Source organism: Cupressus sempervirens, chromosome 11 (assembly GCF_028749045.1).
Source record: "Cupressus sempervirens isolate cs-2001-9-10 chromosome 11, ASM2874904v1, whole genome shotgun sequence".
Classification (NCBI taxonomy): Eukaryota; Viridiplantae; Streptophyta; class Pinopsida; order Cupressales; family Cupressaceae; genus Cupressus; species Cupressus sempervirens.
In genome coordinates this window covers 554,750,666-554,768,304 of record NC_143128.1, presented here as the reverse complement: position 1 = coordinate 554,768,304, position 17,639 = coordinate 554,750,666, and the positions used below count along the sequence as shown (strand labels likewise).

The 17,639-nt window shown below is 35.8% G+C and overlaps 1 long non-coding RNA gene across 1 annotated transcript in view; it reads right to left on the bottom strand.

Annotated features, from left to right (window-relative positions):
• Positions 1–16,450, bottom strand: part of LOC149530838 (uncharacterized) — a 31,252-nt gene extending 14,802 nt beyond the window's left edge. The window contains exon 1 of the long non-coding RNA XR_016359060.1: positions 16,065–16,450. This is a non-coding gene — a long non-coding RNA (uncharacterized LOC149530838). The remainder of the gene's footprint in view (positions 1–16,064) is intronic.
• Between the last annotated feature and the right edge of the window lie 1,189 nt (positions 16,451–17,639).

Below are 17,639 nucleotides of genomic sequence, written 5' to 3'. Positions count from 1 at the left end.
ATCTAACTTCTCCAACACTCTCAAATGTAGGCCACTCAAGAATAGCTTTCCCTTTCTCAGGATCCATCTTCAAACCATCAATAGGAATCACAAAACCAAGGTAAACAATCTCTTCTTTTGTAAAAGAACATTTCTTTAAATTTATCAACAACTGTTCCTCTTTCAACCTCCGCAACACTTGTTTGATATGCATTAGGTGTTCTTCTTTTCTCTTACTATAGATTATTATGTCATCAAGATATACAACCACAAATTTAGCCAAGAACTTCAAAAATTCATTCATCAACCTCATAAAAGTACTAGGTGCATTAGTTAAAACAAAAGGCATAACCAACCACTCATACAAATGGTCATTTGTCTTTAAAGCAGACTTCCACTCATCTCCTCTGATTCTTATCTGATGATATCCACTTTTCAAATCAATCTTTGTAAAATATTTTGCTCCACTCAAACGATCCATTATGTCATCCATTCTAGGCAAGGAAACTTTGTACTTAATTTTTATTTTGTTTATGTCTCTAGAATCAACACACATTCTCCATTCTCCATTCTTCTTAGGTGTCACTACAGCAAGTAATCTTCAAGGACTAAAACTTTCTCTAATCAAACATTTCTCAAGCAATTCATGCACTTGTCTGTTCAATTCTTCATTCTCTACATTTGTTAGTCTATGTGGTGCTTTACTAGGCAAACTACCTATAGGTATCAAATCCATACAATGATTAATACTTCTCACAAGAGGTATATCATCAAGTACATTATCAAAAATAATATCTTAAAACTCTGTCAACAAAGATCTAACCTCAGGTACATGCTCAAGTTCATCTTGTTTCCCAGTCTTTTAAGGGATCAAAATGAAGCAAACATTCAGTCTCTTCATTTCCTTAACAAATTGGTTTCCTTCAACCAAGAAAACTCTAACCGTAGTATAGTGATTCTCTTCAGGTTTCTCAATCAAAGGCAACAATACTTGTTTCTTCCCATTAGCCCAAATAGTGCATTGATTCAATCTACCGTCGTGTAAAGATTTTCTATCATATTGCCAAAGTATTCCCAAAAGAATATGACAAAAATCCATAGGCATAATATCACACAAAACTTCATCAAAGTAGTTCCCAATCTTGAATTTCACAAGGCATTATTCACTTTCTAGTAATTAATGTTCATCCTTGATGCAAGCAATGTGATAAGGGTTAGTGTATTTCAATCTCTGCAATTTCAACTTAGATACCAACTCCTCATTTGCCAAATTATTAGAACTACCACTATCAGTGATCACTTTGCAACATTTTCCTTCAATCTTACATCTGGTTTTTAAAAAACTTTTCCTCAAAATAGGTTCACCATCCAACTACTCATTCCACAAGGTTCTTCTCATCATCAAGTTCTCTCCATTTTCAAGTTCATTCAGAGGATTAATAGCTTCCTCTTTAGTCAAATCATTTCTTCTACTACTTCCTATCTTATTTCTAGAAAAAGTACATTCAAAAGTTGTAAGTCCTTAACATTTAAAACAACTTCCTCTAAACCAAGATCTATCTTCTCTCTTTCCATTATTGTTATTCCTAGGGTAAGTAGAAGAATTACCTCTAGTGTAGTTACCTGTTCTTTTGTTAGCATTATTCCCTTTGCATTTTGATTTACCTTTGTCATGATGTGTACTGTCAGATCGACTAATTCACCATAAGATCTACCTATGCTCCTCTGAAATCTTCCACCTCTTTCTCTGTCTATGTTCATATTTCTTTGCAATATTTCTTCAACTCTCAAGGCATACAAGTATGCTTCTTCAACAATTTCCATCTTTACAAAACTAATATAATCTCATATAGGATTCCTCAAACCATTCAAATATTTAGCACCTTTTCAACCTCGTCATCAACATGTCCAAATCTAATGTCCAACTTATAGAGTTCTTCTATATAATCTTTTACAGCAATATCTTTTTGTCTCAAATTTTGTATTCTTCTCAATAAATTAACTTGATAATCAGCAGTAAGGAAAAAAATTCATCTTACGAACCATCTTTACCTGAGTCTTGATCTTTTCTTTTCCTCTTCTTTAACTATCAGTCTGTAAGAGTTCCCATCAAAGAGAAGCATGACCTCTCAACTTTGTAGTTGTTATCTTCACCTTTTTATCCTTGAGGATGCTTTCCTAATCAAAGAACTTTTCGTTCTCAGAGATCCAATCCAACAAGACATTAGTATCCAGCTTTCCACTATAAAAAGAAAGTTCAAAAAAAGATTTGGAATTCGCTCTACTCAAGGCTCTCAAGAGTCTTTCTTCATCTTGTTCTACCTCAAGTTCAAGATTAGGTGCAATTGTTTCTTCTTCATAAATAACATCATCAAGATGTACTCTTCTCTGGGTTGCCTCAACAGCTTCAAGTCTAGCTGCAATTTGTCTCAACATGTCCCTAAAGGCAATATCTGCATTTCCTCTACCTCGAGCCATTTTGACAATAGTTAATGTAAGAATCATAACCTTTTACAAGTTATAGGTCACAAACTCATTCTACCACCCTACAACCAATCAACAAGGTTCTCCGCAATCCAAGCTTCGTAAGGAAAGAAACATTCGCTTTGATACCACCTAATGCAAGGCCAGGATGCCAAAGGAGGCAATCCCAAGCTACCCTCGCTAAGAGTTACACACGAAAGCCAACAATATAGGAGAAACCACAAGTATATAGAATCCAATGCATATGTGATGAGACAATCTTCCATTAACATGCCAAACAGAAAGCCTACCTAGTTGCAGCCATAAACATTCAAAATACAATCTGCGAGCTTAGAAGCTCAGACTTACCGAGCTAAATCTTACTATCTTCCTTCTATCTAACTTCATTTTGTCCATCCTAATCCTAGATCTCAAAATATATAACCAGCAAGACCACAAGTCAGTCTGTTAAGTGAATTATTACAAATATAGGTCCTACCCCAAAGGAGAAATCAGCGACCTTACAATTAAGAAAAAGAACATATGCGGGGGCAAAGATAGGTCCACACGTGAACCAAGAAGAGATTCACAAGGCCACAGAAAGCCTTGATAGCACACGTAACTTCGCTGAAGCAAAACCCGCACGTTACTCGAGCTGTAAGGAAAGAACATGCCACAAACAAAGGGAAAGGATAACTCCCGCATATGATCAAATTAAGTTTCACGAACATGGGACAAGGATCCACGATAGGTCCACATTAAGGAACCAGCGACAAGGAGAGAAGAAACATGAATAAAGGTCATTCCTCGAACAACTGACAAGAACAACTGAAAGAAATATTTTTGGTTAATGCAAGATCACCAAAGAACCCAAGATGCTCTTGCATTAGAAATTGGGATAATGTCTCAGCATTACATCAGCAGCTAGTGCAGAGACTTATGATAATATGTTTGTCTTGTATCTTTCTTATAATCAAGTGAACATGATGTGGTATTCAATGTATGCTAAGTAAATATTTTATATTTTAATATATAAATAATCATGCGACATGCGAAGAGACATGCATTTGGAAATATGAAGAAAGTCACATTTAGTAAATTAAGAGACCTTTAGCTATGATATGAAGAGTCTCTCAATTCAATATGTGTGTGTGTGTGTGTGTGTGTGTGATTGCTCTGTGTGATAATATAGTATTCATTTGAAAGCAATGTACCTAGACATTTATCGTTTTAATACAAGAGATTTTTTTTAGTGTGGTTGGGCTTTATTACAAAGTAATTGGTAAATATTTGCTTCATATTAACAATGATCAAGAGATCAATATATACAAAAAAATGAATGATGTTTCCTTAGGAAACAATCGTAAAGAATAGAAATATTTTATTCTACATACAAGAAACTAAATATTAGAAACATTCTAAAATTCACAAGAGATTACAATAGATAACCATTAAATAATAATAATAATAGAAACTGTATATTATCGTAATACTCTTCCTTAATGGTAAATCTATCCACAACACCAAGTAGTCCTGTAAATTGGACAAACTTATCTAGACCAAGAGGCTTGGTGAGAATGTTTGCAGTTTGATCCGCTGTAGAAATCCACTGCAAGTCAATTATCCCATCTTCAACCAGCTGTCATATGTAGTGATAGTGAACATCCACATGCTTGATCCATTCATGGAAGACAAGATTTCGAGCTAACTTGATAACACCTTGGTTATCAACAAATAAAGTTGTCAAACCTGCTTGTGACATCTACATATCCCCAAGCATCCGACAAAGCCAACAACTTCACAACCTACCATGATTGTCCCTCTGTATTTAGCCTCTGTAGAGGAAAGAGAAATTGTTTGTTGCTTCTTATTGGTCCATGTGACGGCACTAAAACCCAAACTTAACACATCCATAAGTTGACTTTTTATCATCAAAAAACCTGCCCAATCTGAATTTGTGAACCCACTGAGTGTAGGATTAGAACTCCAAGAGTAAAGAAGTTCATAATAAGTAGTACCGTTCACATAACGAAGCACACGCTTTTCTGCCATCTAATGATCAGCCTTAGGAGCTGTCATAAAATGCGAGATGTAGCTAACTGCGAAGCTGAGATCAAGTCTAGTAGCAAAGAGGTAGATGAGGTTGCCTACTAATTGCCTATATGTAGTATCATCAACTAAAGGAGAATCGGACTTGGCTGATAACTTGAAACCTTTCTCCATGGGTGTAGATGCAGGCTTGCAATCCTGCATACGAAACTTGTCTAATAGAGCCCTGGCATATTTGGACTGAGAAATGAATATACAAGTAAATTGCTCCCAAACCTCAACTCCTAGGCAATAATGCATGAGCCCAAGGTCAATCATATCAAAAGACTAGCATAAACAATTTTTTATTCCCTAAATCAAAGATGGCAAACTTCTAGTGAGGATCAAATCATCCACATAAATGACTAGAAGGATGTTGTCACTATCAGTAGTCTTGATGTACAAATTTGAGTCTAAATAACTCCTCTTGAAGCCTTGATCACTAAAGTACTAATCAATTTTTATGTACCATGCCCTAGAGGTTTGCTTCAAACCATAGAGAGCTTTAACTAGTCTATGAACCTTGTGTTTTTTACCAACAACCTTGAAACAAGGAGGTTGTGTCATGTAGACCTCTTCTTGTAGGTCACCATTCAGGAAAGTACTCTATCCATCTGACGAAACTTCCAACCAAACTTTGCTGCCATGGCTAGGACTAATCTGATCGTGCTCATCTTTGTAGTAGGAGCAAAGGTCTCCTCATAATCAATGCCCTAACATAGAGAAAAGCCCTTTGCAACTAAACAAGCTTTGTACTTATCCAAAGTACCATCAGACTTGTATTTGATATTGTAGACCCATTTGCAGCCAATGGGTTTCGTCCCTAGTGGAAGATCAGAAAGGACTCGGGTGTTATTCTTCAATAGGCCCTGGCATTCAGATGTCATTGCTTGTTCCCACTCTGCAATTCCTTTAGCCATGGAATATGTTTGAGGTTCAAACACAATATGAATGTTGGCCATGAGAACAAAGTTAATTGACTCTGTAGGTTTGCTCTTTTTTTTAGCAATTCTCCCATCAATGAGCTCATCATCTTGAAGATCAACAAGTGTCTTAGCCCACCACTTAGGCTGAAGAGGAGAATGACCAACCTTGGTATCAAGAGATGCTCTATGAGCAGGTTCCTCATTAGAAGAATTAGGATCAAATTCAAGTGAAGCATCTTCATATCTAGGTGATCCTGCAAGAGAAGCCGGAGGTATCTATACAAGAATCACTGGTATAACTAGAGCTGCAGGAGTTGTTGGAGCCCTCCCATCAGGTGGACCTAATGGAAGTCGAACTCCCAAATCATGAGCCTTCATAGGTTGGTCTGCTAGATCAATAATAGAAGAAATGGGCATGAATGGTCCTTGCTACTCATCAAAGACTACATCACGACTATACAAGAGACAAGATGTCGAAGTGTCGATCAAGCGGTAGGCTTTATAAAGACTATTGTATCCAGCAAGCATGAGTTTCTAACTCTTGGCATCCAACTTGGTGTGTGACGCATTAGGGATCCAAACAAAAGCAAGAGAGCCAAAAACCTTCAGGTGACTGATGATTTTGGGCTTGCGACCTGACCAGGCCTCTTCCGAAGTCTTACCTTTGACTGTCACTATAGGTGACCGGTTCAAAAGATAAACTACAGTGTTAACTGCTTCTGCACAAAACTTCTTCAGCACATATTTGTGTTCAAGTATGGATCAAGCCATCTCGATGATTGTTCTATTTCGACGTTCAACTACACTATTTTGTTGTGGTGTGTAGGGTGTGCTTAATTGGCGCTTAATGCCATGAGTATCACAGAAGCTAGAGAATTCATTAGAACAAAATTCCCCCTGCATTGTCTGACCTAAGAGAAATAATATATTTCCTAGACTCTTTTCAACTAAAGGTTTAAATTTTTGAAATACAATAAATGCTTCTCATTTCTTTATAAGAAAATATACTCACATTTTTCTACTAAAATCATCAACAAACAACAAAATATACCTAGACCCAAGAGCAAAAGGAGTGGCCATAGGGCCGTAAATATCAACATGAACAAGCTTAAGTACCAAAGAAGCTCACCATGAATTGCCACTGGTGAAAGGTGTGCAATGTTCCTTCTCGTCCTGACATGCATCACAAACTCCAAGTTGTTGAGTCCAAATCTTTGACAATTCGAGAACAAGCTTTTCCTGAGCAAGATGAGAGAGATAGTGCACATTTAAGTGCCCATACTGCTGATGCCAAAGTGTGCTGACAGAAGATCGTCGAGCAGCTATAGCTAAGTCTCAAGAATCACCAGAATCAATAAGTCTAAAAAGACCATGATCCTTAAGACCCACTGCAACAATAGACTGAGACACCCTATCAATGATGTTGCACTAATGTGAACTAAAGGTGACATCCACTTGTAGAGAGTGTCGCAGCAACTGACTGACTGAGAGTAGGTTTAGTTCAATCCCTGGAACGTAGTACACATCGAGGAAAATGATATTCCTCCCAATTTAATGAATCTAAATGTTGCCTTTGCCGACAATGGTGTACTCTTCCCCTCCACCAAAAATAACAGAATCTGAATAAGGGTGGTAGCCAATGAACCAGTCTCTGTGGTGGGTGAAATGACAAGAGGCACTTGAATCAACGTACTAGGCAGATGACTTCACATGATTTGCAAGTCTTTTAGCCATGAAGGCGTAAAAGGTAGATTTTGTTTGCTTAGTATGTTGTGTACTGTTCTCTTTGGGTTGCGAACCAGATTGCTTAGATTGGGCAACTAAGCATTTCCGAAATTCAAACTTCATGTGACCATACTTGTGGCAATAGTTGCATTTAATGTTATTTTTCTTGGAGCCTTCTCTGCTGAGAAGACTATTGTGAATGAGACTTGCCTTTATCCTTCCAAAAGGATTTAGCAGCAAAGGCTTGCTCTATGGAGGTGGAGCTGGAATTGCTACCGAACTATTATTTCCACCAATCTTGCTAAAGCAAAAGTGTGCAAAGATCTGTGAACTTCATATCAACATCACTTTCAAAGGACTTTTGCTGAGAAGACTATTGTGAATGAGACTCACCTTTATCCTTCTAAAAGGATTTAGCAGCAAAGGCTTGATCTGTGGAAGTGGAGCTGGAATTGCCACCGATCTTGCTGAAGTAGAAGTGTGCAAAGATCTGTGAACTTCATATCAACACCAATAGAAGTGATGTTGAGTCTCAATAAAATGTTCATAGGACTTGGGTAAACTCCTGAGGGTTATGACCACAATGTCCTCTTCCTCCATCTTGAGTCCAATGGCAAGCAACTAATCACGAATTTCCTAAATCCTATTAAAGTGTTCCCTGAGCGATTTCTGCTCATCCATGACATTAAGATGGTTAGCATCTGTTGTTTCCACGTGCCATAATTGCGACCATTGAACTTATGATTTCTCTTGAGCAAAATATTAATCAGAGATACCATAGCACATTTTTCAATAAAAAAGCATAAAAATTTGTGGAGGCATGTACTTCGAGGCAAAAAAGCAGATCCATAAAAAATGAAGAGGTACCCAAAAGACAGCTCAAAAAAACCCAAAAGGAATATGTTGGATTCTAGATCTGTTGGCTCGAAAGTTGAGGTACCTAGAAAATTTGATGGCAACCCAATTGAGCTCTCAAAAAGCCCATCAAGAATATTTTAAAATATTTTGGATCTGGTATAAGAAATTAAGGTTTTGAGCAAAACCCTAGTCAGCTACAAAATGAGCTCCAAACAATGGTGGATTTGGATGAAATAGTTGCAGAAATTGACCAGAACAAAGGCGGATTGAAGAGGCAAAAAAGTGTTGTCTTGAGTTAGCGACAGTATTTGTGAGAAAAAATTGGGAGTATTGCAGACATTTTCTGCTTCAAATGAAAGAAAAAATGAAGTTCGTTGCAAGCTCTAACACATGGGAAAAATGACGCCAAAGAGAAGAATAGATCCAGACATAGGTTGTGAGCTTCCAGATCACGCAGAATGATGCAAAAAAGAATAGATTTTGGCAGTCAATTGAGCCCACAATAACCAGACACAAGCCGTAAAAAAATGTCGCATGAGTTGCAGATGTAAGACGTGGATTTTCTAATCTCAAGCAATTGAATATCACATGTGTTGTAGGCAATAGCCGAAAAAATTTCCATCGAAAACCCTGCACAAACCAGGTATTTTGAAGCAATATAGCATGAAAAAATAATTTAAAAAATAAAGGTCTAATGATTTTGAACAAGAAATTCTTATTATTTTTGAAAAAAAAAGAAATAGTGGCTCTAATACCATATTACAAAGTTATTGGTAAATATTTGCTTAATATTAACAATGATCAAGAGATCAATATATACAAAAGAATCAATGATGTTTCCTTAGGAAACAATCATAAAAAATAGAAACATTCTATTCTAGATACAGGAAACTAAATATTAGAAGACTTGCTACTGTAGTTTTGGATTAATGAAAATAACTTCTTTGATGCTTCTTGGAATGGTTGATGTGTCGCTAAATACCCTTCAATGTGGATGGAAGGTCATGGCCTTTCACTTGGACTGGTTTCTCTCCAATAGCTGCATTTTTTACTAACTAGTGTATTCCCTTTAATCACTCCCTACTATAACTTATTTCCAGCAATCTAACATTCTTTTAAATCAATTTAGTTATCCTTCCTGTAGACAATGACACCATGAATTATATTGTGCTCCCCTTATTGTCTTCCTTATCCACCAATCGGAAAATTTAATGCAATTGCGTTTTTGTCTTTATGTTGATTGCCTTTGTCTGATTGCTTTGAAAGGGGGGCATTACAATGTTACAATGAGATGATGCTCATGTGTGATTAGTCCATGATGCCAAAATTCATGATGAAATCTTCATCTTCTCTCATTATTCTAAGAGAAAGATAGTATCCAGTTAATAAGTCTATACTTGGGCAGTGACCTTCCCCATGTTATAGTTTGCTCAGAAATAACAGCAATAATGAAAAGTAGAAAAATAGTTATAAAAGATACACGACTTATCCTGGGAAAACCCTCCAATCTAGAGGGAAAAAACTCAGCCACACCAAAAAATATCACTTTTATTGATAATAAAAATTCAAGTATACTGATTTCCACTCGATGTCGTGTATCATAACACTAAGCAATCACATATAAATTGAAATGAGAGACTCTTCATATAACACCTAAAGTTCTCTTCACTATCCAAATACAAGCTGCTTCGTGTTTCCAAGCCCATGACTCTTCGCATGACATGTCTTTTCATATATATTATCATAAATATATTCTCCACCTGTAAACACAATCTGTAGGTATTATCTCAATTTAAATATATATACCAAAATCAAAGATAAAGATCATTTAACACTCAGCCACAACGTTTTTAAGTGATGTGCAAGCACATTCATATACTTCAGAAATGATGACTCGAGGCACAATAATACACCCCAACCAGCATTAACAATTTACTTCCGTCACAAAGAGCTTTTTCACGGCAACGAGGCTCGCATTCAATTCTCTCGTTGTGCCAATGGAGGTAAGAAGAGCGGCACCCTTGACAGCCACGAGTCAACTGTTTCCCTTACCACATAGGATTCATGGGCCAGGGCCAGGTCATCATAATTGAGACACGAACAACCACAAGCGAATATAGCTAATAAGGTTGGAAGGTAACTAACAAACAAATGAAGTGACAACTCACACTGATGCATAAATATCTGAGGAGAAGACAAAATAACGGAGGCCAGGTTCACATGATACCAGGAAGATAAAACATCAATGCAGAACAAAAATACGTAGAAAGAATAGGTAAAATCTGAAAAACTGGAGGAGTTGGAGAAGCATGATAATATGACTAAAATCGTATTCAACAAAACAATGTTGCTAAACTGAAGAGCCAATCAGAATACCAACTGATGGCAATTATGAATGAAACAGCAATGTAGAATCACAACACACAAAATCGCATGAACATGAGAAAAAGCTAAGTATTCAGGAGAGACATATGAAGACAGCTAGAATCAAAACCGAAGAATGATAAGCCTCTGCTCAGTGAGAACCAATAAAAGAACCAAAACATCTATGCAGCTCCATAGCAAAACAAAGAACACAAATCAACAACATTCATATTCACAAAAATATATATATTTCTGAGAAATTGGAAGTCACAGGTATGAAGGAGCTCCCTTGCAGCTACCACATCTTTAACACTCCCTTATTAACACTCCGTTATTGCTGATATCAACCTGGATCTAATACCATGTTAATTTTGTCCAATAATAATGATAAACAGCAATAAAAAAAACAGAAAAATAGGCATAAAAGACACGACATTTATTTTGGGAAAACCCTCCAATCTAGTGGGAAAAAACCCAACCAAACCAGAAAAGTATCACTTTTATTGATAATAAAAATTCAAGTAGAGTGCTTTCCACTCGATGTCGTGTATCATCACACTAAGCAATCACATATATAAATTGAAATGAGACTCTTCATAATACACCTAAAGTTCTCTTCAATTCCAAAATACAAGCCTCTTCATCTTTCCAAGCACATGACTCTTCACATGACACATGTCTCTTCATATAATATTATCATAAATATCTTCTCCAGCTGTAAACACAATCCATAGGTGTTGTCTCAATTTCCAATATATATAGCAAAATCAGGGATAAAGATCTCTATCACAGCTACAATCTTCAGCTTCCCAAACTATCAAAAGTGGACGAGTCACCTTACTTACTCTTTGTTAGAAATCTTTGTCGGGATGCCTTCTACTCTTGACGTAATTCTTGCCCTTGCATTGTATTATTCTTTAAATGGAATATGCCTTTTAAGATCAAGACCAATTCTTTGAATATGCTTCCACACATTCATCAATTTCATTTGTTATCGTGTTGGGTTCTTCTTCTTCTTCTTGTGATTTATCCTGTTGGTAAGAATGTAGGCCCCATCACTCTAGGCCATGATCTTCAAGTAGAACTATTGTTTTTCTCAAAATGGTTTAAAATAATATCTCTTCCATCAATTTCATTCAACCTACAAGCATTGATTGCATTATTCATGTTTTTAATTGCTTGGAGAAGCAATTGTGTTGTTTGTTCCTGTTTCTCCATATAAGCTTTCAATTCATTTACTTGATTTTTCTCAAGATCATCCAATTGATTACCTCGACTTGCTTCAAGTTTTCTCTTTCCTATTCCCTGGGCACTTTGAGCTATTTTTCTCAACTACATATACTTATCCTCAGGCTGCAGGATCAAAGCTCCAATACCAATTACAGTGTCCCCTTTTGGAATATTCTTTTAAATAATATTCACTCACAACATTATAATAGTTTTATCAAAGATTACAAATTTATGACATATATATAAATCACTAAATTGTAGCACAATACTTAAAGATGATCAAAATCGTGAATTTCCAGACAAACTTCGCATATCTGCTGAAATCCCTTATGGGGATTACCCTATATTTTACCCTAGAATCACAAATTCAATAAAAACAAGGAACATGATATAGTAAGAAATATAGCTTTACTCAAAGAATGTAAAAAGAAGATCAATCTTTGTTGAGATCCTACAATCATATTAGACAATTACTGAAGATACAATTATAGACTCAATTATTAATACCAGAATTAAAGAACATATATTCATAATCATCTTACTCGTATAACATATAAAATTTATTATTTGGGCTCAATCATAACATGGCTATATGTTGTTATCTTTCATATATTCGAAAGAGCATGCTACACATAAATTGCAGCTATTATTTTAGGGAAAAAGTTTTCAAAAGGAGCAATAAAGGCCAATAGTTCATGTGAACCTTTTGTAAAAGTTCTTTGAATCGTCAATGTTGCTGTTCCATGTATGAGAGATAATAGTGAGGCAATGGACACAGCAAAGTAAGTGATCAAGCAGTCCTTCAATGGAGATGCCTGTAAGTTATAATGGAGTAATTTATAGGCACTATCAATGAAAGGCAGCATACAATGTACAGTCCTTCACATTAGATAGAATATTACTTGAATCCTCATTTATTCGGGATCTAAAATGAAAGCGGTGAGGAATCTGTAGATAGCTTGTATCAATGCATCGATGCAGAAAGTTGGATATTCAAAAGCACACATACAGATGAGAATGGCATCCTCTTTTCTATATAAATTGCAAGAGATAATGGGAAAAATCCAGATATCACACATTTGCAATGATGGGAATCTTATCATGGTTCAACTATAAGGTTAGGAATATTTGTTGTTTGTGTCCTGAGTCAAAAATGCAGAGTACGTAATTCTTTACTTCTTATTTGAGCATTTCATTCGATGAGGAAGAACAGATCAGGAACACAATAATTATAAAAACTGTTTTTTTCCATAACAGGATCATTAGTCATCTTTGTGTACTCCCAATGTTCAAATTCTGATGTAAATGCAGCAATAATGCAGAACAATAGTGATATAGAAAAGTTTCTTAATTGAGGACCCAGTAGCTGATCAGTTTGATTTTATGTCAAATAATATTTTTAACAATATAGTACCAGTAGTTGTGACTTAAAAAATTATTACTTTTGATCATGATTACCAATCATAGTTTGCAAACTCTGCAAGTATTCTTCGAGTTGTTGAGTACTTGTTAACCAATTCTGCCCCCCTTCCTAATTTCTCAATTATCCAAGGTGACAAGCATGATCACGTTCATTTGACCCATTCATTTATTTCCATGCAAGCCAATGGGGATACGACAAAAATCTTTGACTTTTTATTTATCCCTAAGCCTTATAACTTCCATATTGAAGGAGGCATTTCAAGCTGCAACAATGCAATAGTCCCTCTTCACTCAGTCGCAGGCAGTTAAGACTTAACCATCAAGGAGGTTGCGAACACACTAAATAGTCAAGCTCAACGTCAGCGCAATTTTGCAGCTTGAGGGGCTAACATTCATATTTCAATTGTGATGGAGCGTATAACCCAATCACATGATCGCAAGCAATTTCGAGTTCAAACAGAATCAGGTTGTGACCATGCGAAGCCTAACTCGAGCAGTCAAATTTCAAGCACTTTCGCACCATCACAGAGGGTCAAACCCAACCTGAGGTCAAGGTTGCAAGACAACGAAATCTCTTCATTGCTCGTTCTCAGGGTTAAAAGTTGGGTTAACGATTCAGGTGGCGATGTTCCGAAATGGCCTTGTTCGCACTGTCGCAAGAGGTTAAGGGTTAACCATAGTTTAGGCTGTGATGCAACGATTGCTTTGATCACTCGTTCGTAGGGTTAGCATCAAAGTTAATATTTAAGTCGTGATGGTGCAATCCCAATCAGTATGATAGCTTCGCATGGTCACTGCGGTCAATAGAAAGGAGTATATGACAGTCGCAACAGAGCGATCATGGTTAGGGGTTGCCTTCACATGGCTGCAGGTACCCCAGATGCAGACAAGCTTTAAGTTGCGACCGTGCAAAGGGCAAAACTAGCAGTTAAAGTTTACAATGTCGCAGCTTTGCAGGGTCAGACATCTAATTAAGGAAATAAGTCGCGACGCCGCAAAACACTTAGCAGAAGCAGGTCAACAATACAAAGTTTAATGTTGTGCGAGGTGGCAAAAAGCTTCAAGGAAATAAGGCCACGTGGCAGATGGAATGATCAACTTCAGTTGACTTGCTGAAATTGTTGACTTGGCGCGATGTAAATACATTTCATACAACAGTTAGAAAGGTTAAGGAGAAGAATGATTTGTCCGACTGCAACCATTTTTTGGTGTCCTCAACGCCACTACACTCCATGCCTCTTAAATGCACTCCATGATCATTTTTGTTTCAATTTGATCTCTTGCGACAAAGTGCACGCTTTCCCTTGTTCTTCTGTCATTTCTTGTGAGTAGTTGCGCTTCATGATCAGATTTTCTCCTGATCTTCAATTATTGCTCTCATCCATAATCCAATCTCATGATTTAGGGAGTTCGGGCTCAAGGTTGTATCTAGGTTATGCCTGCACCCTATAAAAGCAAGTTTTGTTGTTGGTCTAAGGATCTCTCTTTTCCTAGTCTTTTGCAGATACTCTCTATATTTGTTTTGCCTCTTATTCAATAGAAATCGCCTTTGTCATATCCATTATCAATCAGTTAAGGTTGTGCAATCTGTTATGCCTCACTTCTTCTAGATGTATTTTGATATTTATAATACCATATGATCATGTTCATTTCGGTTAACTGATCTGTTAAGTGAATCTATTGTATCCCTTGTATGGTTATGTTATCTTCTTGACTTGTCTATGATATTGAGATTGAATAAAGGCAGATAGTGGTATATCTTGCAAAGTCTATTGGATTCCAGTGCAACTATTAGGAAAGAAGTAGATCAAAATACTATTTGGTGTATCACCCCCTCTAGATTAGAATAAGTAGTTTGATTTTCATGTATCTCCTTCTCCCTTTTCCTCTCAAGAAATAAATAGGTGCACCTTAATAGTAAGGAAGTCGGCCTTCTCCGGAGACTCAATCTCTAATTGCAAAGTCCCACACATTCGAGATTGTTTCCATGTTACACGAGGATGCCTTTAGGTAAAAACTTTAGGCAAGGGTGCAAACCTCCGTGTCAACAGTACTCTCTACTCTGCTCTAACGCATTTATTGGAACATGAAAAACATGGATAAAATCACCGATGCAAATAAAATGCTGGTTGCACATTCCTCTTTGGCTATAAAACCATGCTCTCTCTTTTGAGATGTCAATTTTTAGTTTTAAAACATTTTGTAATTGAATGTTGCATTAAATTTATGTTTTTTAAGAAATTTTAATTTGCAGTACTTTCTAACTTACCAAGTTTTGTTGAGTCTTTGCCAAGATTTTACAAAGTTTCTGCAGAGTTTAGTGAAGGTTTTCCGAGTACTCTACAAGTTCGAGTCTGCAAACTATGATACCAAATTCTAATTATTGAATGAAATGTATTTATTAAATCTAAAAAGTTATATAAATCAATCATGTGATCCCTCATAAATGAACCAATAATACATGACTTGGCACACAACTATTACTCATACTTTTGTTTGGATCAGTTTGGACACCTCAACTAAAAAACATACTGATGTGGAATCATATTTGATGTGATAATAGACCTAGAAACATAATTATAAGCAACGGTCTAAGTAAGTAAGCTATTATAAAAATTTAATAATGATGCCAAGTTTGGATATTCAAATACTAGATACTCTCCCCTAAAATGCTGAGCAGTAAATGTTTACATGTCAGATTCAGCTTTTTAAGACATAATTTGTTTTAAAACACCATGAAAATTTATTACTGAATAGAATAAATATGATGTTTAATTCTTTTTGTACGCCTCTTATAATGGTAATACATAAGAATGGCTAAGTCTTTGCATTTTTCAAACGTGGTATCAAATAATATCTTCTCCATTGTCCATCTTTTTTCACCATAAATCTATTTTCCATTGTTTAGCTCCGCCCCGCAAAATGCCCAGTACGAAATTGCTAACTTAAAACTGGCATCTCGCAAGAGATTATCAAATTAAAACAACGGGAAAATATGTAAAAACACACCTGTAATAAGCAAACAGCTTTTAATCAACCTGCGGAAATGCAGAACATGTTGGCAGCCTTAATGGAGACTTCAGCAGTAACAGTCAATCTCTTATCATCTTCCTGCACTCTCACGGTATATACTTCCAGAGAACAGTAGCCTTGACTAGCACAAGGGTAGGAATGGAAGCCTAGAGTCCTTTCCTTTTAGTAGGATCTATCCTCCTCCACATCCCCTATCTTCCATGTCGATATCCTCCTCGGAGAGCAATGGAGGGTTTTATGTCAGCGAATGCCGCACGGCGCTCATGTCTTAAGCTGTCACAGCCCTACGCTGCCTTGAGAAAGACAGCTAACGCCGGGGTCCCATGGGCACCCGCTTTCTTAAAAGTAGAGCGGGTGCCCCTCAGATTTTTAGGCATATTTGAAAAGGGAAGTGGTCCTATTTATATGTGAATCCATTTTAAAAATTGGCCTCTAAATTTAAGGAAGATTCTTATAAATTTTGAAAATAAAAATATATTTTTTTTTATAAAAAAATTTAGTGGGATTATTTCATTTTTGGTGAGAAAATGAAGAGTAGGATTGACAGAGGGCAAAAATCTTCTCTAAGCTGGTGGGGCTAAATCCAACCCCACTCCATTTTCAATCACTCAAATTGAGAGGGCTAAAAATTTGAGGCTCCTATGTTGTAGGGAAAGATTCCAAATGAAGCTTTAGCCCCCTCTAAAATATTACCATGGAGCCCCTTGCTCCACAAAAATAGAGCCCAAGCCCTTCCCATGGGACCCCTACCTAAGCTACAGTCGGAATTGTCTCTTAGTGTGTATGCAACCTCGCTGAAAACACACCCTTCTACCCTGCCGTTTTGATTAAATATTTGGGGGACTTAGGGAAATTCGTTGAATTGTCCAAACTTATTAGCTTTTCAAAAATGAATTATTTTTTCTATTATTTATTGTAAAAATAATTATAATTTTCAGTATTTAACCTAATAGGCTTTTAGTTGTGGGTGTTTCTTTACTATAACGTTATTTATTAGTCTTCTTTAAAATTATAATAAATTTAATTTTTTTATGGAGGGTTCAAGTAGTTCGGCAAGGCACTAGATCTAAGGTCACCACTTAAATCATTTAGGGCCATTTAGGAATCCCATATGAAACCAATTATAATAAGTTTGAACTTTAAATATTTATTTATTTATTTATTTATTTATTTATTTATTTATTTATTTATTTATTTAAGTGTTATTATTAAAAAATTAATACAAAGTTATTTTATATATTATTATATCTTTTTATAAGAATATATTTAATATTATCTCCTTTTATTAAAGATATTATTTCTTTTAATATTTTAAATAAATAAAAAGAAAAAAAAATGAAGCTAAATACTAATAGACCAAGGGCCCTTTGACTACTTATCTTTTTAAAAATTATTTTAAAAATAAAATACAAGATTAATATTAATAAAATTTACTATAATTTTGTATTAAAAAATAAATAAATTATACACTAATTATGTTCTTTTTTCTAAAACGACAATTTAAGATCCGCATACATTCCACCAAAAAGACATGTGTTCTTTTAAATCTTC